A 27,756-nucleotide genomic window follows, 5' to 3' on the forward strand; every position below is an offset into this window, starting at 1 on the left:
ACGTTAAAAAAGTAAAGCAATAGTGCCAACAGCTTTGCTACGAGTCTGTGTTTAACATGCATACAGAGCAGATACAGTAATGTGCCGTCACACGTGTTTTAGACACACACTCTTTTTTTCCTCTTGATTTTGTGAAACACAGGAAATAGTGCTATCTTGTAAGTTTTATCATGTTGCAAAAGTAGGATGTTGCTGCAGATTTTTCTAACAGCTCTTCAGCCTGGAAAGGCCAGCCTCCGTTCCCCGCTGTGGACGTGTGGCTCTTGACACAGGCAAAAGTTCTCACCACTCAGGCTGCAGCTGAAATTAGATTTCCTTTCGGTAACTGCTTGCTAACTCATCACATTATTATGATATTATGATATGCAATGGTAAATAGTGTATGCTACAGTTAACCTCAGATTCTTGTTCACCCTGTAATACCAGGATTTAATTATACCCTGCAATTATAGGTTTATTTGCTCCAAACACTTCTGGTAGTGACCCCAATTCATGCTGGAATTAGTTCTGACCTACATGTTTCACATCTAGTAAACTGTTGTAGGTCTAAATCACTTTTTAAGATATTTTAATGACAAACATACTTTGTGGTTCATGAATTTGTCATCTAACATTAAAAATGCTGAACATTACATTTATAACGCCCAGCCTTCATCATTCCCCTCCATATTTATTCCTACAGGGTTTTTGTTTTTTTTGGTGCTCAAGTATATCTGTGCGTGTGTGTTGTACATTGCGAGACAGAGATCGCTGTTATCATAAACATTCACCGCACAATGGAACTCCTTTGCACATAGCCCAGCAGGAGTGGGTGATACCGGCCTTTGGCCCATGCGCTTCCATCTCAGGCCCTGGGTGTGTGCAGTGTGCGTGTCTCAGGCATCAGAGTTTTGGGAAGATCAGTGTTGAAGGCACCCACAGAGGTTCCTGGAGAGATGGGGCATTATTGTGCTAACAGTGACCTTTACCCAGTGATCCTGTAATCACCGTGTCAGTCTATGATAATGGCTTTTCATAACAGCAGCGGTGGCTTCGTGTCACTTTGAGGCTGTGTAATCTAGCTCCACTCTTTACTGGTGCCATGTTTTTTGTCGGTGCAACACTCCCTAATATTCACGGGGACTGGTATCCGCTTCGGTAAAGGTCAAAGAGACCTAATCTCACCTCTTTGCATTGGATGGCATTTATAGTTTCAAAGAATGGATGCTGCCTTTGAATATTTTATTTACAGTGCCTAAGATACTGTATGTTGAAACTGAAGAATTTCATTGTATTGTGAATTGCTTGAAAGATACATTCTACTTAAAGGTGTTTATTCAATGTAAGGTTCACATGTTCACATTAGCTAAAGGATTTACCCTGGTGTCTGGTTAGCCTGGAGTGTTATGTGCCTTGTCCACAAATGGTTTTACTACATAAATATGACTAAAGTGAAGTTAGATTCCCTTCCTCTACTGATCCAACAATGGCATGACTATAATAGGATTTAGGACTGTTGTGGTCTATGCAGTCAACAAACCTGATAAATAATTATATATTTTAATTATTAAAAAGATATAGAGAATAATATATTATACACGAGGAACTGGGAACAAGTATGAATGACGTACTTTCCTACTTTTTTAAGCTTTTCTTCTGTTTCTGTTGTGCATTTTATTCAGTACTTTGGACATTTTTACTGCCATCATCCTTCACTAGGAAACAAAATCCATGTTTTGTTTCACTCATTAATGCATTTTCTTCACTTCATGGTTAAATCTCTATTGAAAATGTACTTCTCAGTCAACATGCGTATGCCTAAACAACATTTAAGTAGCCAAGTCCATATTCCATATTCACAGCATTGCCCCATTTATTTATTTATTTATTTATTTATTTATTTGTTTATTTATTTATTTATTTATTCTTTTTTCACTGCATTGTCTAATGTGTATGGATGCTTTTGTGAATGTATACAGCATATCACTACAAATACAGAATGCATAGTTTTATAGCAGTATGCATAGATGTATAGTGATCCCGTCTTTGGAAAAACATCAGTACCGCACTCCTGTTAAACTGACAGTGAGGAGCCCTCACAATGTGGATATCTGCTGTCCCTGGCACCACTGTCCTACAAGACTTGATGATGACTTCACCCAGTCTACGCGGATCATACCATACCTGTCAGGTCCCCTGCCAGGATCCAGGAGTGAATCAGTGCAGGTTTGCTGGGTAATGTCAGCCCCGCGGAGCTGACACGATGAAGGTAGAGACAGGCTGACACCGAAAGCCGAGATGGACAGACTCTGCTCGCGCTGCTCTGTTGTCCGGGCTGTCTGGTCAGCTCCGTCACATTATACGTGTACCTTCCGCCCCCTCTCGCCCCTGTTTGGGTGCAGATGTCCCCACCGAGCACATTCCTTCCATCAGATCTCACGGCATGTCAGCTGCATCATTTTTGCATCACTGTCTTGAGCTATGGCTCTGCTGAAAAAGGGGGGAAAAACCATTCAAACTTCTTATCAGCTCTGAGAATTTCTCTGACACCCCAGCCATCTCTGACTGATTGTGTTCCACTCTTGTACGCACGCAGCTCTGAGAGACAGTGAAATCCTGCTGTTTATTCCAGCAACTTCCTCACATTGCAAAACGGAAGCTTATAGATGCCATAATGCACTTGCTACACAGACATGCGCACGCACGTAGGCGCACAGGTTCGTGTTGTCTGGCTGCTAACTCTTTTCCAATGCAAACATAAGCAGAAAATTGTTTGATGTGGGGAGACACTGGCAGTCTTTCACTGCTGCACTGTGATAATTTTGCTCCCTGGAGGGGCTGTGCTTTTCTTAAAGAAGGTAGACAACAATTTCCAGAGTTTTATGGCTCCAGCGCAATTGTATTCTCAGAATGCGTGGTTTCAGATATGCACAAACTATTTATCCGCTGTGGCTACATCATTGTCTGGAGGGAACAAAAGAATCTACGAAAAGAGAATCTTCACCATCCTCATTTCACGTCTTTCCCCCACCCCCTGCACACGGTGCTTTTTAATCTTCCTCCAGTGAAGTCTAACCTCTGTCTAAAGAATTACCTGCTGATCTGTTTTTCTGTTTATCCTTCCTGTGAGTCATCAGCGCTAGGTGGATAACTTTAAATGTTTAACTCTGAAAGGTTACCTCAAAATGCAGTCATCCAATGCATGCTCACTTCACAACAAACTTTAACCAAGTCACAAGATTTCACAAGATCTTTCTGTTGCCCAGGGACTATAACACATTTAGAATCCACATAACGTGCTCGACACGTAAAGGGATCAGGCAAATCAGCAAACCCTGGCAACAGAATTCCAGAACTTTCAAGCCCAAAATGGATTTTACAAAGAGCTCTACAGTGACCTGCTCCTCCTCCAGCAGAAAAGAGCCGATCAGATATCTCCACGTTTGCAAACCACATCATGTGTTTACCTCTCCTGTGTACTCCGACTCAAAAGCCATGGCCACAGGCTCGGATTGTCTGCTATCCTGATGAATATTTACATGCTTAAACATTCAAATTAGAATTCATTAGCATAATCTTGGGTCTAGATCTAGATGTGGAGTTGTCTGATTAGTTGCTGGAGGATGTATGTTTTGTGCTTGGTTTCTGTCTCTTCCACCTTTTCTCTCACTTCTTTTTCATTCCAGTGTTTGGAGGCGTGCGGTGCCACGAATCGCCGTCTCTATCGGGATTCATAACAGGGTTTATATAGTGCTCGGAGTGGTTGCCGTTTGGGTCAGATAGAGAGCTAAACGTTTGACCTGACATTAGGTCTAGTGCTTCAATGACATGTTCGCAGGTTCACAATATAGAGTTTGTCCTCTTGCTTTCATTCAGCAAGCTTGGGGTTTTTTTAGTGCTGCAGTTACCACAGTGACAGATGGAGGAAATGATAAGAGACCAGAACTCTTGCATTCAGCACACGGACAATACCAGAGCTGCCTCTCATAATCCCTATAGCTGACTTAGATCCAGTTTTATGAACAGATTAAGGTTGCACTTGGTCTAAATTAGATTGTGTAGTTGTGCAGTTTAGGATGAGATTTAATTAGGATGTGAAAAAAATCACCCTCTAGTGCATTGCTTTATACTGTTATATGTCGTGTTGTTATATCTCGTTAGCTGGAAGGCCATGCGCTGGCATGGATCTATGAATCAGGAATTCTCCTTATGGATCCGTTGGATCCACTATGGAATTTTCTTGGCCCTCTTTGAGGACATGCATAAAGCGCGGCGTGGGCTGTTGTCACAGCTGTGCGAGGCCTGTGTTGTGCTTCAGAGGAAGTGGTACAGGGAGCAGCAAGAGTTGCCCCCAACCAAGCGCACTTACAACAGGATATCCGACACAGGAGACGTTAGTCTTATGCAGGAAGACGATAAAATGGGAAAAAAAAAAAATGATCACAAGGATCTAAGAGTTTAACACAACAGGCTTTGTTTGATGACTTCATTCAGTTTTGTGTTTTTTTTTCTCTCTCCCTCTCTATCTCTCTCTCTCTTTTCTCCGCCTCTGTGTGTGATCTTAGAAGCAGCCTCTGCAGCCCACGCTGTGTTCACACTTGTGAAAAGTGCTCTTTGCATATAGTGTGCCGAGGTGACTAACGTGTGTCTGCGAAGCCACTGCGCTTCCTGCTTACTCATCCCTTGTCCCTTCCTACAGCCTGTTTGCCGCACCCGCAGCTCATGTAGCGGCGGAGGCGGGCCTTAATTGCCGCTTGATTGATGGCTGAGCAAGGGGATTAATGCTGAGACTGGTGTAATTGTCTTCAGATGGGTTTAAGGGTGTCTGTCTGAACAGCTCAGAGCGCGAGAGCGGGGGGTGGTTCTGACGAGCGTGAGGAGACACTACTTGCAGGTCCCATTAGAAAACCGCCAGTAAGCAAAGTTGCAAATATGATGTTACACAGTACAAATGAGATTACCTTCCCAACATGCCCTGGAACGTGCACACGGGGGGACGCGGGGCCAGGCCTGGCAAAACAAGGCACAACCGCCTCATTTATCTCTCGTCTTCATCTTGCACTGCCATTCCCGTCGCGGTTTTTTCCAAGCATGGCGTGCAGAGCAGTTGACAAAAAAACGCTTGGAGCGTGAGTTAATCAGTTGTTGACAACGTCTGAACTGAGGCAACACAGCGCTTCAAGTCAAAGCTGTATCTTGATAGCCCCAATTTATTATCATCACATAATTCAAACACACTTTGTGCACACTGGGTTTGTTTTACCTGGCAAATATGTAGTAATTTCATTGTTAGGGTTACTGAAATAGGCCATCCTCTGATCACACTTTCCACGCTCCAGTGAGTTGTTGACAGAGTAATTGTTACTTTGGTAGATGATGATATATCATGTAATGGCATTTGACCCAAAAGGGATGCTTCAGTGTGCCACTAAAACTGAAGCCGTTATGTGATTATCTGTTAGATACCAAGAGTTTTCACAAAACTGACTTTGCTGCAATTGTTGTAATCCAAAAGAAAATCTAGAAAAGGGAAGATATAATCTGCCTTAAATATCCTGCCTATTTAGATTTTTTTGTTGTTGTTGTTGTTCAAAAATGATTCCCTTTATCAATGGGAATTATGATTCAGAGTTTGTATTTTCAGTAATTTCTCCAGCGAGGCTAGAGAAAGTTAAGTCTGTGTTCTTCTGTCATTAGCTGAGCTGTCAGCCAGCTAACTGTAATGGACATAGTCTCATGATTGAAGTTTGTGCTTTTGCTACAGTTTCAGTATTCATGCGTCCTTAACCTTAAGACTATCCGTGTTACTTTTATCTTAAGTGCTTGGAAGAATCAGAAAGCCCGAGCGTATTATAAATGCAGCTGATAACGTCACCTGGTTTTTGTTACATTGTGCTAAAAAAGCATAAAAATCAAATGTAAAAAATCATAATACAATTTCCCAGGCTCAGCTGCATGCTTTGCTCCATGAGCACTGCCCTCTGTGTCTGAACCTTAGGCCTCCATACATGCTCCTGCTTCTCTGTGTGCTTAGTGCAGGAGCAGAATGGAGGCGACATTGGCAGAGGCATCATGCACCTCCACACACACACAAGCGAGACTTTGAGCCGTGACAAAGATGGGGTGTCATCTTTGTAGCTGACGGTGTGGATGGTGCCCTCTTATAAGGATACTAAATCCTGAACGTAGGCCTGTAGAACAATTAGCAACTTATCACCAAATACTACATTTTGTATACTATATTTTATATTACTAATGTAATATAAAATACAATATGTATTTTATGTATGTATATGTATTTTATAGTATTACATTACTAATGTAATATACAATACTATAAATATATTGACATTAGCTTCTTCATAAAGAACATGTTTTTCTAGGATTTGTAATGCTCAATCCAACAATCCGAAACCAGTTTTTCTGTAAGAGCCGTGGTTTAAGGGGCACGTATTGTCACTAATGGCACGGTCGCTCCCTGGGCACTGCTCTGAGAGGCACTGAGCTGATAGCAGGACTGATTTGAAAGACATCGGCCTGATAGCAGGCCATTGCTTGTCCGTGTGCCAGAGTTGTGCCTGTTCAGAATGACGTGGTGACATGACACACATGCATGCATGCACAACATACTGCTCTTTGACCTCCCAGATGGGGTAGTTGTATCATATGGGAGGTTATAATCAATAATGACATAAATGGAAAATGAAGAAAATGTTTAAAATGGTAAGAAGGTTAAATGGTTCCTTTATGGAAGCTGCTGCATCGGTACAGAACGTTTTTTTGTGAAGCGTTTTTTTAAGGGGTCTTTTGGAAAGTTTATGCCAAAAGCCTCATTTTGTGAGATAGTGTACCTTTTCGTAAGGGCTGAATGAGGATATTTAGTCAGATACAGAAAGCCCAGTAGCTCAGGTTTTCAGTACCACCATCCTGTTGTGAGGGAAAAATGTAGTTAACACATTTCAGTGCCTGTGAAGACAATCGCCAGCATTGCTGAATGCTACTGTGGCGAATTCTTTTTGTGCAGAGAGAGAGACAGTGTCAGATATAGACAGATAGAGAGAGAGAGAGAGAGAGAGAGAGAGAGAGAAATCTGGGACTGGAGTGCAGTTGCGATGCAGTTATGATCTTTGCATTGTAAAAAAAACATGCAAAGATAATGCAAATAGTGACACGTGGCTGAGCGCTATCTGTACGGAGCTATCCTTGTCCTCAAAGTGTCCTGCCTGAAAAAGATCACGAGGTCACTGAAGCTGACAGCCTGAATGAGACTCTTCGAATCAGTGTCTACAAAGCCTAGCGTGTTATTGAGTTAAATCAATATGCCTGGATATGTGGTCATCTTCTGTCTATAAATGCTTATATGTGTATATGTCTTCTGTCTATATGTGTAGCACCGGGAGAAATTTCTTTATAGAGTGTTACTTTCAATGCTTCTTTCTCCAAACGTCTGATCTCAAATACATATTTTGTGTAGGTATCAACTGTTGTTTATTTTGAACCTTTCTTTCATTGATCGGGGCTACACGTCTCCTCAAAAGCACTCTATAGCAATCGTCACGCTTGTTGGGCGATTCGTACGTCTTTACTCACACTAAGCTTCTTCTAAATAACTTTTTTAACTTTTTTTTCCCCCTCCAATAGCCGGGGTACAATGCTCGGCGCTCTGTACATGGATGCACCGCACCATTAACATTGCGCCGTTTGCACAATAACGAGGAGCCACTATCGCACCAGGGCTGCGCTAGACTGCCTTACATGGGCAACTCTCTGGACCGACCGCGCTGCCGGTTGGAATGCCGACCTCTGACGTCACTGCCTGTTACTCTCCCAGATTTGGGGAAAAAAAAGAAGAAGTTTCACTTTAAGTCGGATTAGAAACTCCCGAGATTCTTAGAAAGCAAGGTAAGAGAAGCGCGAGCGCACGGCCGGGTTTTTGGTCGGCGGGGCCCCTCCGGCGAAGTCGCCTTGCTCCTCCGCTCGGAAACGCGCGGCTGGAGCGAGACTTTGTCGCCGTTTGTCGGTGTTTGCGTGAAGGTTGAACGGGTGCGTGCTTGTAGGACCGCTCTGTAACGGAGGGCGTGGGTTCGAGATCCGGAAACGGGGGGATTATTTCGCGTGGTGCGCGTTTACGCGCGGCGTGGAAAGGGTCGCGGTCCGCTGGCGTGGGCTCAGCTGCGGGTCGGCGTGCGGGTTGTTGGACGTGTCGCGGGTGCGTGTGTTACTGTGCTTTTCTTCGCCCCCCCCCCCGGTGGACCGTGGAAATGCGGAAGTGTGCGCGTCCCGTGACGGTCTGCAAACTTCTACCAGTGCGGCTTTCGTTGCTGAATGTCGCAACCGCACGTCGTCTTGCTGTATTTGTGCAAAACGGCGGGCTCAGAAACGTGATCGTCAAAAAGGTCCCGACTGTTTGATGTCGTCCGTGCGCCAGCCGTGCTGTTTGCATTGCGTGTCACTGTTGCTCGATGTTGCACCGAACCAGACCATCCATGATGCTTCTTCATGTCCGCTTCTGTGTCGAGGACATGGGAGGGTCTGCTCGGATCAGAAGCGACACTTCTAAACATCATCAAACACAGCTAACTTTGAAACACCCCGTGCACTTCCACTTATGGAAAACAACCCGGAGTTTGTTCGTGTGTAATCACACGTAGCTGCAAAGATGAAGCTGTATCAAGAAGCGTTTATTTCTAGTCACTTGTGAGAGTCTCCACTCTTGTGGTATATTGATGTGTTGGGACAGGAAGGTGTAGGCTTGTTAGTTCAAATGATATGAGTCAGACCCAACCACTGACATTTTGATCACATAATTTCAAAGCCTTTATCAATGCCAACTAGTTGTTTTTGTTAACATTTACCATTTATGTGTAAGTGTGCCTTGATTTAAGCGTTTTGGGGGGGAAAAAAAGTGTAGCTCAGTGTAAATCTTTCTGAATCTTTTCTTTCTTTGTACAAATTTGTGGTCCCTTCCCTCACTGGGAGACTGTACCACATTACCCCAACCTCCCTGTCATTTTCCACTGAAAACGTGATTGGGGCTTCTTTACAGCTCTGTAGGTCACGTCTGGTTTTCACATGCGTCGTTCGGTATCATCGACATGACTAGCAGGCCTAATATTTCAAGGGAAGACCCTGTCACGATGAAGCTGTTCTTCCTGGAAGTGATGCGCTCCCTATATTCATACCTGATCATGTATACAGGAAGTTAAATGATGATGCTTTTTCATGCGACCCCAAAAGACATTTTCATCAGGAAAGCAACTATTTGTTTCTAACAATTTCTGTCATTTCCCACTGAAGGTTTTAATTTAGTCAGCGCTGAACCTGGCTGTCTTCTCAGCCTGGAGTTTAAAAAGGCACATGCTTGACAGGCTAACTAATGCTCGAGTTAAAAGTTGTCTTTCGTGGTTGGCTATATGTCCTTTTGTTCTTTTTATGAATAGCTCCACTTTAAACTCCACTTTAATGCTTAGGCCACCTCCTGTTTCTCCTTCTCAATACTGTAAAGGCACACCTATGCACAGCTCACAAAAGTACATCTCAGAATCACGCAAGGGATGCCCAATGTAAAGCACCTAATGCTGTATAATGTGTAACACAGACTTAATGTGTAACACGGGCCTATGGTGTAGCAGAGATCTTTGATCCTCTCCTCTGAGCAACTCTGGTCACCCTGCGCTTGGTTTGGTTGGACTTTAGCAAGGATCCATCGGCACAAGAGAACCCCAGAGGGTACGACCCAAAGCGAAAGCATCGTTTAGCTATGCAGAGACGAGTCGTACGGCTCTGCGGTCCGGTTTGAATAAGCAGGGCTGCGTGGTTCTAATGGCATGGGCCTACCTCGGCTTCAGGTGCTTATCTTCTCCCGTTGTTGTTTTGTGAAGTGGGATCCTGTGGGGTTCAGCAGGTGCCTTGGTCCTCGCAGGTTGCCTGTACACTCAAGACCTGCTGCGCTGGCTGGAAACGGGAGGAAAATGAAGGGTGAGGAAACGAGCGAACGCGCTGCCTAATGGCGTGGGGGATTTAGGGAGCTGGGTGCGTCGGAAGGTGGTGTCGCGATTTTCCGAAAGCGGCACGTCCGTGGTGCAGAACAGCCACCACAGGGCTGCAGCGCCGAAGACCTACACCCCTGTGATTTACAGCTGCCCACTCTTCGGTTCCCGCCGCGGCAGTGGAAGGGGAGGGGCGGTCCGGGGGTGTGGCCTCGCTGCCACTCTGCTCCTCCGTCCAAGCGGCAGGGGCGTGGCATGCAAGGCCGACGCCAGCCCCCTCTATCCTAGAAGGACTGGGCTGTCGAGTGACTGAAATAAATACGCTACCTAAGTAAGCACTTAAGCACCCGACGAAAGAAGAAACCTAGTCTAAAAACGCACGCGTGCTGTGAGACTACATGTATGAAATCTTCTGGGAAGGACAGTCCGACTCATAAATGAGGCCTTCCTGGATTAAATTAGCCTAGTTCTTCTATTCTTGTTCATAGATCATGTTTGTGAATAACACCCTCATGTCTTTACATATCTGGTGCTTTAGGCCAGTTCCTTTGAAACCTACACCAATTTACCTTTCGGTTACGTGCCAATAGAAATTGACTCTCATTAGTGTCTTTATACTTACCGATGTGGTTACCTTTTCAAGCCAGTGTTTTTATTGTTTTATTTTATTTTTATTGACCGCCTAGTCCTTGCTCTCTGGAGATGTCGGTCCGTGAATAACAGCGGCTCGAGGCAGCCTGGGTCGATTGGCACTTACTCCACTGATAAAAAGGGATCGGGCTGAATTGAATCAGAGCTAGTCAGTTCTCAGATTTAGATGCGCATCCTCATCTAATCCTGGAAAGACACCTGACTGGAGAGTGTACATGAAGGACTGAGACATTGTGTTCATTCCACTTTAGATGTGTGTGTGTGTGTGTGTTCCTGACGCATTCCCTGCGTGACTAAACCACATATGGATAGCTGTCAATGTTTCTGTCGAAGCAGTGACCACGTAGACAAATGCTTCAAAGTTTTAGCAATTGGTCTCCCTTTGTGAAAAGTCGCAACATTCATTTAACATTTTCCTTCATCTCTCCCACCTCGTTCAACTGAATCGGCGTAGAGAGGAAAGTTTGATTACGCGCCATATCGTAGTTTGCCTGACTGCATGGTCTTTGTTTATACTGTATTATGCAGTATAGAGCTTAGCTTAGTATATGTTTTTATTATCCTTAAGGTTTTATTATGTTATTGCCAGGCAAAAGAACAGCTTCAATGAGTAATGGTTCTTTGTTACATCCACATCCCATATACTGTTTTAGAATCATTTGTGTTAAACCTATTCACCATATTTTCAATTGCTAGATTTTTATTCTGTATCAGCTATACAATTTGAAATGAAATGTACTTTTTTTCTTCAGAAAGCACTTTTCCCCCAGTAATCTGCGATCGTTAAAATCTTGACAATGCCTTAAGATATCCATGGAATATCGCTAAACACTGGGGGTTCTCTCTGCTGGTGTGTGGCGCTGGGTGGTATATGGAGAAACCTGTCCCTAAGCCATGCCTAACACACAGTCAGTCAGAAATGATTTCGTGCCTAAAAATGTGTCCATGTATTGATATTGTTTGCTGCTTAGCTACGTGTATGTATAGCCTTTCTTACATTGACTAGAAAGCCCTTTTTAAGAGTGAAGTTGAATATGAGCCCTTCACTCTGGAAGGTCCTTAGGTTGAGATCACGTAAACGCTGGCGTTCCTGAAGGACGTGGGGTCTGCGGAACGAAATGGACGTTTGCCTTTGCGTTACCCTGATCACAGGGGACCACAGAGGATGTGTTAAATCACACAGTGTCCCTGCTGCTATACTGAGGGTGTAGTTTGGGAGAAGGGAGGGTCTCGCCCTGCCTCAGAGGGGGAACAGGGCCATGGTTAATTAGGCGTCCTTAATCACCTGGACTCAGTCACTCTGCCCCTCTTTAACCTCCCTATAAATGGGTTATTATTACCTCTGAAAAAACCCCTTTGTGGTTTCAGACTTGAAAGACTTATTTTAGCTCTGCTCGAAAGTGAAACGCTATTTAAACTCTTTGCCTAATGACTGAAGAAAAGGGACTGTGATTTTTCCACTCCCCCGGCGCGTTGGCCCTTAGTTTGATCAGCTCTCCATTTGGTGTCGAGAAGAAAACGAGCTGTATTTACTGACTTTAATTACATTAAGTGTAGATTGTCAACGCTAAGCATTGTTAATTGTGTTTATCTGTTTGTGTTGTCTGTTTCATACCACGTCATTATTGATGTGGGCCAATCAGCGGAGTTCATTTTGTGATTTAAATAAATAAATAAATCGATGCACTGGTGGTTTCTCCACATGAAACGGATAACCCAGTTTTCAACGCATTGTAACTACGGTCTGCAGAGCGCACGTTAAAGGCGAGCTCTGGTCCATGTTTGTAAAGACTGCTGTGGTGTATGAAGGAACAAACAGCTCCTCAGCGTTTTGGAGCTGAATTTGGAGTGGTGGTCTCTGTGCTGCATCTACGTCTCACAGCTAAATGACTGTGAAAGATAAGCAGGACTTTCGTTCATTTCTATGCACACAGATAGATGTATTAGTGGTGTGTCTGGAGGTTTTTCCCCCCTCTGGTGCCCTGATGAAAAACTATGCTAATAGCCTTCTGAGCGCTCAGATTGATTGATGATGGCTACAGAAACATCCATATTTGGGCAGTCAGACAAGCACATGCACACATACACACATCCATACACACACACACACACACACACACACACACACCCATCACATGACGATTTTTTGCTGAATCAGAAAAAAACTCAAACCTGAGCGTGGGAATGTTGGTGTGTAAGAATCCAAATTTTACACCGTGCACGTTGCCCTCGTGCCGTGCCCAGCTTCTGTGCAGCAGGGGTGAGCGAGTGTGTACTGTGCCTCCGCCACACCGTTAGCGCACGAGCCTTCACTGAGCCTCGGCCGCCGCGTCAGTGCACAAGCGTGTACTGTGCCTCCGTCACTCCGACCAGACCTGGTGGAGATGGCTTCACGCGGGCTTCCTCGCGCTTCCCGGAGGCCTCCGGGACGGGGCTTGCTGTGGTGGCTCGAGCCTCGCAGCCATACCCGGCCCGCCCCATTAGCTCGCTCTCACTCTGGCATCTTTCCAAACGCTAGTTTCCACATCTTCCCACATATTTGGCTTGCCGGTGGCGCTGGCCTGTGTGAGCAGTGGCATTCCACACAAAAAAAGCAAGCTCAATTAGTTTTTGCCCCCAATCTTTCTGCCATTTTTCGTCTCCATATTTGGGAATGTTTACCTCTCTGTGGCTGTGTGTGCTCAGCGCGGGAGGAAGAAGGCGTGTGAGTCATTTTACCAGCATAAAGGCCTGGCTGCTGACCCTTCTCACTGAACTCTTGCTGAGTCACAGCTTTGCTCCGCGGGCACACGGGACAGGCAGTGAGTACCTCTCTCCCTTCCTTATCTCCGTGTGTGTCTCTCTCTCTGTCCGTCTGCCTGTGGGTCTGGAGACGCGGTGCTCGCTCACAGGACTGTGTGCTGGCCCAGGCTTCCTTAGTCCTGCTGTGACATGCTGGAGAGATCCCTGTCGCTGTGCTCCCTGCTGATGTGTTGGGACTGAGTAGCCAGTCCTGATGTATGACTGAGTAGCCAGTCCCCACCCTTGGAGGAGCAGTGGTCCCTGTCTGATGTTGCACACTCGTAAGAAGAGCATTTACGAGCCATTATGTGCTTGAGAGGAGTAAAATGCACTTTTGTGTCAACTGACAGTGAGACGTGTAAGTTTTCTCTTTGTAGTGGTGATACAATTAACCTCTTCAGTGGCAGGTTTGTGTGCAGTTCAGTGACACGTTTAATAGTGTTGTAGGTCTTGGTGTTCATGTGCATTTCTCTGCATTCAAATAACCGTAACTTAAACATTTCTTACTTTCTGTGGGTGAAGGACTTCTGGGCTTTAAATTTCTGCTTTGACATGTGAAAAGATTGCAATTTCTGCTGGCAATATGTTACAGACCTAAAAACATCGATAAATGGTTCTCTGAGATCTTTTGCTGTTCCACTGTGGTTTTACTGAAAACATTCTTTTAATTTTGGATGCTGAGGCCCCTAACCCCATAGCTTCCTTCACTGTCACACTGTAAATGCTGTTTGTGTGTGTGTGTGTGGGTCTGTGATCTGTGCTGTCTGTGGTGTGTGTGTGTGTGCTGCATTTTGTGTCCATGCTGCGTTTTTTGTGTGTGTGTGTGTGTGTGTGTGTGTGTGTGTGTGTGTGTGTGTTCTCTGTGGAGCACACACTCCTCAACCCACACCACTGGCTTCATCCTTTCTCCCTTTCTTTGCTTGCTCTGTGTGTGTGTGTGCATTATTGCGTTATTATGCATTAAGATTGTATTTGTAAAAGTGTTTTATTCTATGGTAAGAAGCTTTGCGCAACAGTGTTTATTTTTTGTCTGAAATGTGCAGGCTCTGCATAATGTACTGTGTAAAACTTGTAAAAGCCTTACCTGCAGCCTGGCTGCTTATGTTTACTGGTAAATGGTACTTTAGGCTGGGGTGTTTTGGAGATGTCACATACACACTTATTGAACCGGGACGTATGGACTGCCTTGCTCTGAATTCATGTAATCAAACTGTCTGTCATCACAGGCATCTGGCACTGATGGTAGAAGCAGGAACTTGTAACCAGTCAAAAAAACAACAACCCCACCACCAAGCAGAAATGCTGTGTGATCTATAGAGTTGTTTGTTTCAATGAAACTTAGTACTTCAGTGCTTTTTTTGACAGGCTGTTTTCTCCCCACTTCCTGCCTAAGAAAGTGCTATTTTTGCAATCTATTTTTTTCAGCAAGCGCTTTGCTCATCTCAGATCCAAATATGGTCCAACTCTGGCTGTCTGCTCGGAAGTGCTGTCTGGGAGTTAACAGCACAGGTGCCCCTGTCATGCAAATGTCTCGGGTGCATGCAGATAGCCGGCCCCCGTGGCCATGACAACCAGGCCTGGTTTCGTCTTGCTACGGGAGACGCTTAAACCGGTAGGGTTTTTTTTTTTTTTTTTTTTTTTTTTGCGGAGTTGGACCTTGGAGTGTTTGGAAGGAGCAAAAATACTACCTATCATTCCGTTCAGGAAGAAGCATTTCTTGTGCTCTCAACATCTCCATGTTTGGTCAAAGAATGTACTGAATGGAAGTGAAGTTTTAGCTTTCACTGGTGCCTTATCACCAATGGGACAACACGCTATCTGCTTTGCAACCGCACATTTCTTTCGAATTAAATTTTTTTTTTGGGGGGGGGGATGGCTTTTACCGATCGATGACTAAAATGCAAGATATCAAGCTGTAATCTGAGCAACACAGATGTCCTGTCACTGAATTTTCTAGGAATCACAGTCGTGAAGGTCCAAGTCCTGCAGGTTTTCCACCCTAACCCTCTCTCTAGGAGTCAGGTGTGACAATAAAGTAGCCAACCGGATACACGAGTCGTTTTCAGTTCCACTGGTCCCTTTGTCTGCCTGGTCCATATATACACAGAGCTCGGAGGACCCAGTCATCTGTGACATCTTTGAATGCTCCGCAGGGTTTGTTTGTAAACATCAGAACAGAAGCCTCAACTAATTTGCCTCACGGGGGGTGGGGGGGGGGACGCATGTCTGTTTGGGAACGTAGGCATCAGAAAGAACTGATTTTTTTAAAATTGTGATTTAGGAACGCATTGCCATACATTTGAGGTCAACAACAACAACAACAACGTAGCCGTGACTTTGGCTGTTGGATGCGTCCCCTTTCAGATTCGTCGTCACGTCGAGCATGCGCACGTGTCTGGGGACACCCGCGTCCACCAGGCGTCAGTCAAAGTTCTTCAGGCGTCCGTCTGGATCGCGGCCGTTTTACTTAGCAGCGGTCATGACACCAGGTGCTGTTTGGCTGTTTACACGTTCGCCCGTAACGTGGCAACGGCGGCGGGAAAAAAGGTGGACCGTAATGGGATTTTTACGTAGCCGGAGGGGGCGACGTTCCCAGCGCAGGCGCGAGCGCGGTGCGCTAATCCCATTATCTTCCGCCGCGTGCTGAACGGGCCCAGCCCGCGCGGCTTCTCACGCTCCTTCTCGTACAGTTTGATGCCAGGGCGAACACTTCCTGAAGCTCTCCGTCATAGCCCCGATTTGCTCATATCTCTTATGAATTTCCCCACCAATAAGAAAGGAGCAAGCAGCGCAAGTTGTAGAATCGTTTATAAACAAATCATTTCACAAATAAGTTTTTTTTTTCTTTGTGTGTGTGTGTGTGTGTGTGTGTGTGTGTGTGTGTGTGTGCGCGCACACACAATCATCAGTACAGCCACGGTTCTCTGTCAGGGTTATTCTGCAGCTCATTATGCCTTTCAGCTATTTTTCAGTCATTCACTTAGTGTCAGAATTAAAATCTCATGATTTTCTCTGTTTGGTTTGTTTTTTCTTTTTTGTTGTTGTTGAGGAGAATCACTTAAGCAAACAAACTGAAAAATCAGTCTTGTGCTATGTGTTGACGTTCTTTATCATCTTGTGAGGACCTCGGAAGATCTCCAAGATCTGGAATTGGCGACGAGGTTACGCGCCCGCTGCTGCCTAGTGGATGTGCCATTGCTCCCCTGTCGGATCTCAAGAGGCCAGATTAAGATTTTACTCTGGTCTTACTTTCTTCTCACTGCTGCCCGTCATTTTGGCATATATGCCTTCAAGAACGAAGACGACGGCTGTTCGCTTCAGCAGGGCGGGGCGAATCCGCGAGGACCTCCTGTTGACCAATAAACGTCGAGAATGATTGATTGATCAGACGTGCAGGCAGATTGTCAGATAAGGATGTGATTATCTGATAGAAAAGAGGATTCACATGAAGGGTTTGATTGCTTTCTATTTTTATGGTTCTTTTTAACTGTGTACAGAACTGTTGTTGATGAGACGTTATGTCAACCTCAGTAGTGGTTTACTACGGCCCCGTTAATGTTTGGCTAAAGGACGACCTTCCCTTCTAGGCCCTTCTATTTCAGACATTTCTCACGTTCTGAAGTCTTACTTTTTGGGAAAGGCGTGCATGCCGGGGTTTTGCTTGGCCTCCGCAGGCGTAAATGTACTGTCCTGGTTCTCCACTGGCTGTCACCCTGTGAGCCACACAGAAGTGTTCACATGTCCCTTACATAGCCGCCCTGGGCCCCAAGCTGGCCGTTTTCATACAGTGGGGCGTCAACAAGTCGTTACCTGCTGAAACGACGGCCGCAGGTCTGCCCTTGGTTTTGTCCATATGCCATTTTCACATAGAACTAGACTCTCTTAGCTGGTTAGCTGGCATGCTACTATATTCACTCTGTTACCATTACGCAGGTGCAAATGTTTCCTGAGCCCCAGAGACTGCGTGTGCGTGTGTGCGCGTGTGTGTGCGTGCGTGCGTGCGTGTGGAATGAGGCCACTGGCTCCCAGCTATGTTACTGTGATGACAAGCATCACGTTACCGATGTACTGCACGTATTTTAACACCCCAGCAAGGCCCTTTGTCATGCCACCCCTTCTATTTATTTGAGCAGGTTTAGCTTCAAATACAGTTAATAATTAGCATTTTCCCCCCATTATCATTGTATTTTTTCCCAACATAATAAATCATTCTGGCTAATCAACCCACTTTGCCCCTTTCTGCTGGGAATTGCAGTGTTGTGGGAAGTTATACACTTTTACCATTTTGGAGTTGCGTTCCGCATCAATAGGCGTTCTATATCATAAGGTCATCCCGTGTCACTGGACATCTGTGCGTGCGTGCCTGCGTGTGTGTGTGTGTGTGTGTGTGTGTGTTGTGTCGTGTCGAGATACCCAGAATTCTTAATGGGACTTCAGCTGAGAGGGTGTGGGCTACCCCAGGCCTCACTGATCTAATCTCGGCATAAGCGATCTCCTGCAGGCAGTAATCCACACTAATGGCGCAAAATCATCGTGATGAGCAGCAGAAAAGGGGAGGAAGCTGCACGCATGCCACGTTCCCAATTTCAGACATCTCGAGCCCCTCCGAGTTCCTCAGTGTCAGCCTGGACCTTCTCTCCATATGCATTGCAGTTCCTTACAAAACCACGTGGCCGGCTCGTAGGTGTGTATCGCACGCAGTCCACTATCTAGAAGAGGTTCCAGGAAAAACACACAGCGAAAGCAACTAGATTTGTGTTCTAAACAAACACTCGCCTCTCACAAAAGGTTTGATCTCTGTGGTGCAGCGACCGCGTGTGACATTAGCTGCTGCCTGGACGTTACACAGCACAGAGCCACTGTGCCTTTGAAGAGACAGCACGTGTGAACTTAAGTCCTAATGCTTTATAAGTAATAATGGCTTAACCACTGCTAGGCCTATTACGTAAAGGACAGCTTCCAGCAGTACTGAAGTTGTCGTTCTGTGTCTGTATTCCTGAAACCAGAGAGCTGATTGCAGTGTGGTGTTATGGTGGAGGGATTGGTGGTGGTGTTATTTGCCAAAAAGTCGCACTAACGTGAAACCTTTACCTCTACCTCCCAACACACACACACACACACAGGAGCCCAGCTTGATGTGTGGCTACTATTGGCAGAAGGCAAAAAAAGAGGGTAAATACCAGTACTCACCGAGGCATGTCCACGCACGAGGTGTGCCAGTGTGCAGCTGACCTGCGGTCTGCGTAATGATTTCTTGTTGGTGAGGGGTCATGGGTTCGGCTTCACATTTGCGTCCTGCACGTCACTACACCTGCTCTTCCCACACCACCTGCTCTCCACAGGACAGTAGAGAAACCAGGAGGGGGTACAAAAACCTTCCGCACAGGTTATTTTCAAGGCTGTCTGCTGTTTACAGTGTAGCATGGTGATTAAAGTCTCTGATGTGGGTCCAAGTAATGCGCGCGTGTGTGTGTGTGTACGTGTGAGTTTGAGAGAGAGTGAGTACGTGATTGTTGTATGGAGTATTTTCAGGCTTGTTTACGTTTCCTTATTAGTCAGTAATCCTGCTGTAATTCACACTGATGGAGTTTGACTGAGTGGGACCAGTCGCAGAACCCAGTACGGTGCGTGTACGCACGCAGACACACACACACACACACACACACACACACACACAGAGAGACACGTGTGCCATGGAAGCAGCCAGAGCCTTGCTGTACTGAACTGATTTAACACTACACCTGCTTTTAGCAGTCCTGCCCTGTTCCGCTCTTCTGCTAGTCTGGCCATGATGACGTGATTAGCCCAATTTATTTTAATATTGCTGTAGTGTAACTTGGGGTTTTTTCACAACCTGTCAATACTCATAAATAAAGAGGTTTAAGACCCTGAAATGCACATTTTTGTTCCTTTTGTAATTAATTGCAGGGAATTGTTCTATAATGTTATCACATTCATCAAAAACCTTTAGTAGTGCCAGTTGTTTTCTTGCTGTGTTTTTTTTTAGCCTGAAGTTAGCTAGTTGGTCTAATCTCATCTTTAAAAGCTTTTTAAAAAGCAATACTGATAGGAATTGTTCTTATTACACAGTACAGTGCGGAGCAAGGGAAATGGTTGGGATGAGCTCTAATGGCTTATTACCCAGACGAGCAAAGTGTTGGATATTCTACAGGGAATTCAAATTGCTCATTTTTAGCTGCCGTTATTGGTATTTTGCACAAATTCTCCGGCCATTGTTGGCTGCCTTTTTTAACGCAATAGGGGTCCTGGCTCTTGAATCTACTCGTGAGAGGGAACGGCGAGTGTGGTTTTGTTTTTTTTTTTTGTTTTTTTTCTTCATGAAGGAGGGAGAAGATCGATATGGCGGAAATGTTACACTGACTTTAAAAATGTGCCGCTCGAGGTTGTCGCTTCAGTACTGGAACGGGACAACATCTCTGTCCTGCTTAAAAGGAGGGGAAGTTAAAATGTCTGGATTCTAACCTTACCGTCTGATCCGTGTTGCTAGTGCCACCTTTGTTTGGCTTTGGTGGGCTAGGTCTCTAGTCACGGTGTTATCACTGGCTTCTTAGAAAGGTTTTGTGCCTCGTGCAGACCAGGTCGTAGGTCACTCCCGTAGTCAGAGCGTGTTTCTGGCTCGCATGGCTTGCGTTAATGGACACCAAACTCTTTGTGGTCCAGGAATATATTTACCTACTGACCCAAATCATGTGATTGACAGGACAGCTCCTTACTGCTCTGAATACCTCCCTTACCGGTCTGGTCCAGAACCACCACCTCCTCTGAGACATACCGGTCTGGTCCAGAAGAACACACCCTCACACTGCATCCTCTGTCTTCGTGTCTGACTAGTGCTTTGTGAACTAAACAATCTTACAGGAGAACTACTTGGATTTTTAGGGTTATTTATGGGTGCACTTGCACAAACAATTTTAAAATCCAACAACTAGAACAAAAAGTAATATATTAGAATATATTAGGATTACAACTAATTCTTAATTTCATAAGTAAATACACAATTAAAAAAATAAAAATGACTACTTAAGCAAAAGGTTGTTTTTTTTTTGCAGGAATGTCTCCCAGCTATGGTCTCATCTTGAGGAAGATGAGATTTCTCACTGACAGGAAATGATCATCTGGGTCCCTTGTCAGCGAATGAAAAGTGTTTGAGCACTACTTCAGGCGTTTTACACAGTACTCTGATGGAAACAGATTCACTCTGTGTTCATAGATTTTGCAGTTAGGGTGAATAAAAAAGATGCGTTAAATATATATTCACGTGTGCTTGGCCTTAGGCGTGTGAGGAGATCACAGTTGCTGACAAGAAAATATTTACCAGCTCTTGACGTGATCGTGAGCATAATGCCTCAACAAAATGTAAATATTTACATAAAGATTCTGCAACAAATGTTTTGTTGTGTATATATGTAGTGTTTGAAAAAAACGAATGGACTCCATTAATAGACATCAAAAGACATTTTGAGTATCAGGAGTGAGTGAAATGCACCATGAAGATTCACATGAAACTTCTCAGTGTCCGTAACATCGTCGCTAGTGTGTAACCCGAGCCTGACGCCCCATGACAGCCAATCCCTGAATGACCCGGAGTTGATTCGATTAGCCTTTGACCTCACCTTCAGACGTACAGCTTCGCTCATTATGGTGGGACTCAGGATTCAGAGACTCGTGTAGCCATGCAGTTCTGTAGTCGCTTCTCTTCTGGAGTTATCTTGAGCTCCTCGCAGTCCTTAACTGTACCCGGTATGGTGAAGCGTCACGTTCAAATACATTAATGTAAATAACGCACACTGGGCGTAACTGGGCCACAACTCCCACAGCGGTGAGCAGGGTTTAGTGTTGCCGTTCGGAGTGGTTTGGATAATTGTTCAGCATATTTGTTCACGTATTAGTCACCGTGACGTGCAGACCTTGTAGCAGGTCTGCCAAGATATGAGATAATGCGTAACGTTTTGTAAGGCCTCGGTTTCTTCCGCGAGTGCTGGCCGGAGTCCAGTTTGTGCCACGCGAGACCACAGACAGCGAAACCTCGAACGGCTCTAAATTAATGAAGGAAATAAACCGGCAAAGACCGGAGCGCCGCTCTCCTCTTAAAGAGATCAAAGAGCGGAAAAGGAGCCGGGTAAATAAATACCACAGGAGAGGAATACCAATCGCGGAACTCTCCCAGCCTTAAGCTGTCATACTGAGGCAGGGTAGTTGGAAGTGATTTGGCTAAACGTTTGCAGGAATAAGGAGATGACCAGTTTAACATCCTTCTGCTGGATGGAATCTGTGTCATATAAAAGTATTAAAAGCCACGAGCAAAATTCTAACAAGTGGGATTAAATTCAGTAACATAATTCTCACCTATTATTATTATTATTATTATTATTATTGTTGTTGTTGTTGTTGTTGTTTCTCTTGTTATTATTGCCATTGTGCCTCTTAAATTTCTGAACCATTATCGTTATTGTTATTGCATAAAGTGGGCTAGCCCACTTGCTAAGTGGGATCAGAGCAGATCCAGAGAGCTTGGGGTGACGGCCTGCTCCTCCCCAGTCTGTGCTCCACTCCCCTCTGTGCTCCCCCCCAGTCTGTGCTCCACTATCCTCTGTGCTCCTCCCCAGCCTGTGCTCCACTCCCCTCTGTGCTCCTCCCCAGCCTGTGCTCCACTCCCCTCTGTGCTCCTCCCCAGTCAGCACCCTTCCACCCGTCTCAAACCCGGACATCGGGCCTGCTGCCCCTCACGGATTACAGTCTGACAGCTTTAAAAGCAGGTTGTCAGAAAGGCGGCAGAATGAAAATATACAAACACAAACAACAGGCGAAGGTTTAGACCTGCCATGGCTGCTGCGCCGTCCTCTGGGTATTAATGCAGTAAAAAGGTTTGGCCGTGAAAGCTGAGCGGTTCTATTAAAAGAGAAACGTGTGTGTGTGTGTGTGTGTGTGGGGGGGGGTTTAAAGGCTGGAGTGCACGTTGCCACATTAGTGTGTACTGCTGGAATAACAGGGCTCAAGCCTCTCGTGTCATGCAGTCATTTCGCCTCGCTGCAGTCTCTTGGTGAGACAGACAGAGAGAGAGAGAGAAAAAGAGAAAGAGAGACCTTAGGAGTTATTTAGATACTGAAGGAGTTATTTCCTTACTGTTTCATCCTGTCTGTTCTGTCTCAGAGTGTACTGTGTGTGTGTGGATACGTATGTCTTCCAGGCACTAAAACACTCGGGAACATTCCTCTTTGCAGCTGGAGACCTCCTGTTCTCTTCTCGTACCCACTAGCCATGGTCAATATTTAAAGTGTCTCAGAACAGAGCCTCGGTCGTCACAGTCAGGCTCGTCAGATCTAGATTAAGATGAAGGTGTTTCCTAAACCCTGTAGTCTGGTTAATCCCCCCCTCCCTTTGGCCACGAGTCTCTCATAGGCCCTGAAGTCAGAGAGTGCCAGAGAAAACAGGGCGATGAGTGTCTCGCTGCTTCCTGGAGACCATTTGACTCACTGTTGGTGTGTGAGTCACTTATGAGGCCTGTCACACACCACACCAGCTCATACGCCAGGCTACATATGCTCAACCCACGCTGGCTGCTAAGAACATGTGCATGGTTTCTAATCATTCGGCCTTTGTTTTGGGCGTTGCAGGGATGAGCGTATTTAATTGGGGCAGGTTTGTTGTGGTGGGGGGAGACGGGAGAACTTGACCTCAGGGTTCATGGGTTTGATTTATTGCTGCCGTGACCCCGCGTTAGGTGCCTGACCCCAGCGGCTCCGTGAGGAGCGTCCTCCTGTTTGGCCGCTGTAAGCCGTTATGAGCAAAGGCTTAGGGTAGCTTTTCCACCGTGCCCCTGTAGATGAAAGGATGGATGAAGAGAGAAGGCGGGGGGTGCTAGAGAGAGAGAGCGAGACACATGGATGAGAAAGGGAACGTCTGGAAGATCAGGTGATCTGGCCTGCTACGCATCTCCAGCGAGCCGTTAAAAAGAGATGCCATGACATGCAGCGCAGATAACGCGTCTGCCCACGGCAGATGTGCCGCTTGGCTGTGTTTTGAGAGCTCGTTTGTGCAAACACACTGCCCACAGATACACACCGCCTGTGTGACTTCGCCACCCGCGACGTGTTCTACGGCCCGCCGGCATGCCGGAACCTGCAAACGCGCGCCTAGTTTCCTTCGTCACGTTTAAACGGCCAAGAACACTTTCCATGCCGCTTTTCAGTGAGGGGTCAGAGTCCCGCGAACACCTCATGCAGTCGTGCGTAGAGAGCCGTGGTGAGTTTGAGTTGGAGTCCGATAACTGCGCGGTCCTTTTGTCTGACCATAAACACACGTACAGTTCTGTGGGTGCACAGGTCTGACGCTGAAGCCCTGGGAGGACGAGGCCGGCCTGAGGGCCCATGCCGTGCTTTCATCCCTATACGGACAGCCTGCTCCGAGCACCCCTCTTCCGGCCCACATTCCTGGCATACCGGGCATTCGTGCCCCGGCAGTGGGACGGCACGAGGCCTCATTAAATGGCGAAGCGTCCCGGAAGGGGGTTGCGCAGGGGCGTGTGCGGCTACCACTCAACCAGGAGACTTATGAGTTTGTTCTGTTTTTGTCCTGGCGTGTAAAAGTCTTGCACGTGACTCCAAATCCTATTTACTGGAGGGCAGTCCTTCAGGTTGATAGCTGCGGACGATAGGCTGCCCCGCGCTGACAGGCTGTTTTTATTTGGGAGTGCGAAATGGATTTGAGGTGCCTGCAAACGTCCCGCAAGGGCCCCTGATGGTTGGCGTGATAAATGCATTGCGTGCACCAGTTGCTCACGCAGATCAATGAAAGAGGGAGAGTGGAACTCTGACCCACTCGCTCGCTGTGCAATTACCCACCAGTCTCACACACACACACACACACACTGTATGAAGCAGATGAGTCCTCAGCCATGTGTCTGAGAGAGAAAAAGCATTTCCTACAGGGCGGTAATCGGCCTCTCTGACGGGATGTAAATCAGAATGCCTCTTCACCGCGCCCATTTGAGGCAGCATTTTGTATAACGTACACACATGCAGTAGAGCGCTAACTTTGGCCTACTTTTTTCTATTTTGAAACCGACGTTCCAAACGAAACCACAGGAACCCTGATTGGCTGGAAGGCATGAGCTTAAGAAATGATTGTTTTGTGTGAATAATTGAAGCTGCAGCCCTGCAGACAGACAGACAGACAGACAGACCAAAACAATGGCACAGAAGCAACTCTCAGCTCGCCGAGCTGGGTTGGGCTTCCTGGAAAGGGGGAGGAGGTGCCATCCCCGGGCAGCGTCTCACCTGGAGGCTTCCGCACAGCGTGGCTGAAAATTACGCTCAGGGTCGGGGCCTGGTCACTTGTGCTTCTAACGGGCTTATGTCCTTTATCGGAGTCCCCCTCCTCTGACATACAATACCCAGCGCACGCCCTGCGCTTCACTCTCCGCCGCTCTGAGCCCAGGACCCTCGTGGTTATTTACATCCTACCGAACAGGGAGGTAAACGGTGAAGGTTGATGTCAGAGGTACGCATTTTTCCATCAGGCAGCAGGAGGGCCACCTCCTCTGTAAATACGAGGCTCAGCGAAGGTCGCGTGACGGAAGTAACCCTCTCGAGGTCAGCTGCTTCCCACAGTGAGAAAGTGTTTTCGATGTTTGAGAGAAGGGGCGTTCTCTGCAGCTAAATTGCATTTCTTTGACAGATTGGCCTCTTTGGAAATGTGTTAATGACTTAATGTACTTGTATTGGCTGCTTGCTTAAGTACGACTTGAGACTCCTTTTCTCGCTCAGACAGAAAAACGAAAGTGAGAATTTGTCTCCTCGCCTTTTGTCTGAAGAAGATGTGAGGCTGAAAGTGGTTTAACCTAAATGATCTTAATGGCATTGGAATTGAAATCAAATTGCGGCTCTATTTTTTTCTCCTTACATTAGAAGAGTAAAGAAGCAAATGCCTCGAACTGTCACATCCATGAACAGCAAATTCCTCCGTGATGGGAAATGAATTCCCTAACATACAAATGGTCTTTTTCTTTTATTCTCGTTCCTCTGCGTTTCTCTTCTTTTTCCTTTCTGCGCACTTAGCTTGAGTAGCACATTCCGCACGCCGGCACGCCGCTGTCGCAAGCTTGTCGCTGAAAAAGCGTGCGCCGTAAATTCACCACCCGGCGCGGGAGTTTTCGCTGGTGCCTGCCGGCTGCGTGGAACCGACTGGGCTCCGTGTGATTTACTAGGCCGGTCCTTCTGCCGTAGTGGACCACATGTGCCTGGTCACAGCCTGCTACGGCTGTATGTCACCGGCAGCCGGGACAGACACAGCCTGTCCAAACTGCCTCGTTTTCCCTCATACACAGCAAGGAAAATGATGTTCTGAAGCAAAAGGTGTCACAGACAGGTTCACGTTCCTCTGTCCTGGCATGAAATACTGCAGTGACTTGGCCTAACCACCGAGTTTGTGTTTATTCTTGCCAGGAAGCACTCGAAAACGATGACTGAGGGAACATATCCGTGGAAAACCGCGGTCTGTAGTAGATTCTGAGGTTTGGCGTTGCACACGGCACTGCATCACGCGTTCCTCATTTGCTCAGCCGTTCCTGGACGGCTGGCCTTTGCCTATGCCTTTAATTTTGCATGCAAATAGGAAGCGTTTTGACTTGTGCGACCAGTAAAACAATTGCGATTACATGTTTAAATGAGTCGCTTGTCTTCCCTGATGGGCATCAGTTTTCAACTTCTCTGTTCCCAGATGATGTAGACATCATTCCCACCTTTGGATATCTGGATGAGCACAAAGAGATTCCTGTTGTCTCTGCCCTCAATCAATCAGAGCTTTGACACGAAAGCTTTTGGAGACGGCGCAGACAAAAAAAACCCCCCCAAAAAACAACAAAAAACCCCAGCAAGTTAAAAAAGGGAGGCGCGCGTGGCAACTCTAACTAGTGAAATGAAGCATTGCTGATGGCGCGCCGAGTCACGGTGCTCACACCTTGTCGGTTCCCCCGCGGTCTCCGCTACATCTTGGCAACGTAGGGGAAACTGACAGTGTCAATTTATCAGAGAACAAGCGTGCCTCTCTCCAGGTAGGTAGTGGCGTCACGGTGCCCCGTCCCCGTATGTCGGAGGCAGTGTTCTTCTGGAACACCCCGGAGAAACATCTCCCTTAGTGTGTTTGGGCGCCTGCTTTTTGTTGTTAATCCTGACCGTATTGGTTCTATTTTCCACTTCGGTGTTTTAGAGGTGGAGAAAATACTGTATACAATATGTTGAGGTCACACACTGCCAGAAGAGTTATCTTGCATGATTCGTGAACTTATGAAATTATGAAAAAATACACTTAAAGTATATATCTAAAGGTGTTACAATAACTTTACTAGTGTAAATCGTAGCCTTTGAAATAATATTGTTTCTGTTTATGATGAAAACATTACATTCTCTCTCTCTCTTTCTCTCTTTCTCTCTCTGACACCCCACTCTCTCTCCCTCTCATCCTGCCCTGATGCCTCACTCTCTCTCAGTCTGCTGATCGTCTGGTAACTCACCGCTGCCTGTCATACAAAAGTCTGGTAAGTCTCATGCGGTCATACCTGTCCTCTCATGTCTTCTCATGTCTTCTCATGTCTTCTCATGTCTTCTCATGTCCTCGTCATCATTTAGACATGACCATCCACTACCTCTTTTCCCATTAACTAATGTAGGTTTGTCCTATAAAAAGGGTTTGTGTGTGCGCGTAACTATTCCTGCTTCACTCATATTAACAGCTGCTTTGGTGACCTGCTAATCTACAGCGTGCGCCATAACATGACCTATCAGGGGTCAGAGGTGTCAGAGACAGGACTCGGCTACGTTCCCGTTACGAGTCTCGAGGTTCAAATCCGATTTTTTTCTCAGATTGGGTTTGCCTATCCTGACGGTTCATGTTCATGTCTGTAATGTGAATGCGTCCGACCTCCAAAACCTCACAAACCGAATCATTTTTGCACAAGTCCCCTGCATCACCAACGAGACAATAATTGTCAGAGGGCTCGTGGTGCTAAAACTGGCAAAGCGACCATGCTAGTAGCTCCTGTGTTGAGTTTCACCCCGGAGGACGGCGAGCGGTTCGTCACCTGTACGTGATCAGGCAGAGAAGGTGGAAAAATGCTTTGGCTGGTTTTTTTTTTTTTTTTTTGCAGTGTCTGCTGTCACTGCTCCCCTCTGTTATTGTCGGACCATGACGTCAGCGCTAAGCACGCGTGCAGAGGGAAGAAGCCACACGAATCTCGTTTATGCCCAACGGCCACGACATGTATTCGATCTAGGGCCACATAAGTGAGTGACTCAAATCTGATTTGAAAAGATCAGATTCGTGTAGCCACACAGCCTTG

The 27,756-nt window shown here is 46.2% G+C and overlaps 1 protein-coding gene and 2 long non-coding RNA genes across 13 annotated transcripts in view; 1 reads left to right on the plus strand and 2 right to left on the minus strand.

Annotated features, from left to right (window-relative positions):
• Positions 1-1,525: 1,525 nt before the first annotated feature.
• Positions 1,526-13,191, minus strand: LOC113575906 (uncharacterized). The gene is made up of 2 exons (XR_003410451.3): positions 9,817-13,191; positions 1,526-2,469 (listed from the first exon to the last, which is right to left on the minus strand). It is a non-coding gene; the product is annotated as an uncharacterized LOC113575906 (long non-coding RNA).
• The window catches only part of lpp (LIM domain containing preferred translocation partner in lipoma), a 123,768-nt gene continuing 103,694 nt past the window's right edge, over positions 7,683-27,756 (plus strand). For 2 of the 11 annotated variants that reach the window (XM_035524541.2, XM_035524539.2), the window contains exons 1-2: positions 7,692-7,881; positions 26,908-26,955. The gene's annotated coding sequence lies outside the window, so the exon portion shown is untranslated. Of the gene's footprint in view, positions 7,882-8,003; positions 8,023-13,299; positions 13,421-13,481; positions 13,759-26,907; positions 26,956-27,756 lie in introns of those variants that run through there. The other 9 variants (XM_035524544.2, XM_035524540.2, XM_081717175.1 and 6 more) reach the window with 7 other exon arrangements.
• Positions 15,583-21,527, minus strand: LOC145658700 (uncharacterized). The gene is made up of 3 exons (XR_014124466.1): positions 21,035-21,527; positions 18,591-18,729; positions 15,583-16,749 (listed from the first exon to the last, which is right to left on the minus strand). It is a non-coding gene; the product is annotated as an uncharacterized LOC145658700 (long non-coding RNA).

This window comes from Electrophorus electricus, chromosome 7 (genome assembly GCF_041902795.1).
Source record: "Electrophorus electricus isolate QZ-2024a chromosome 7, ASM4190279v1, whole genome shotgun sequence".
NCBI lineage: Eukaryota > Metazoa > Chordata > Actinopteri > Gymnotiformes > Gymnotidae > Electrophorus > Electrophorus electricus.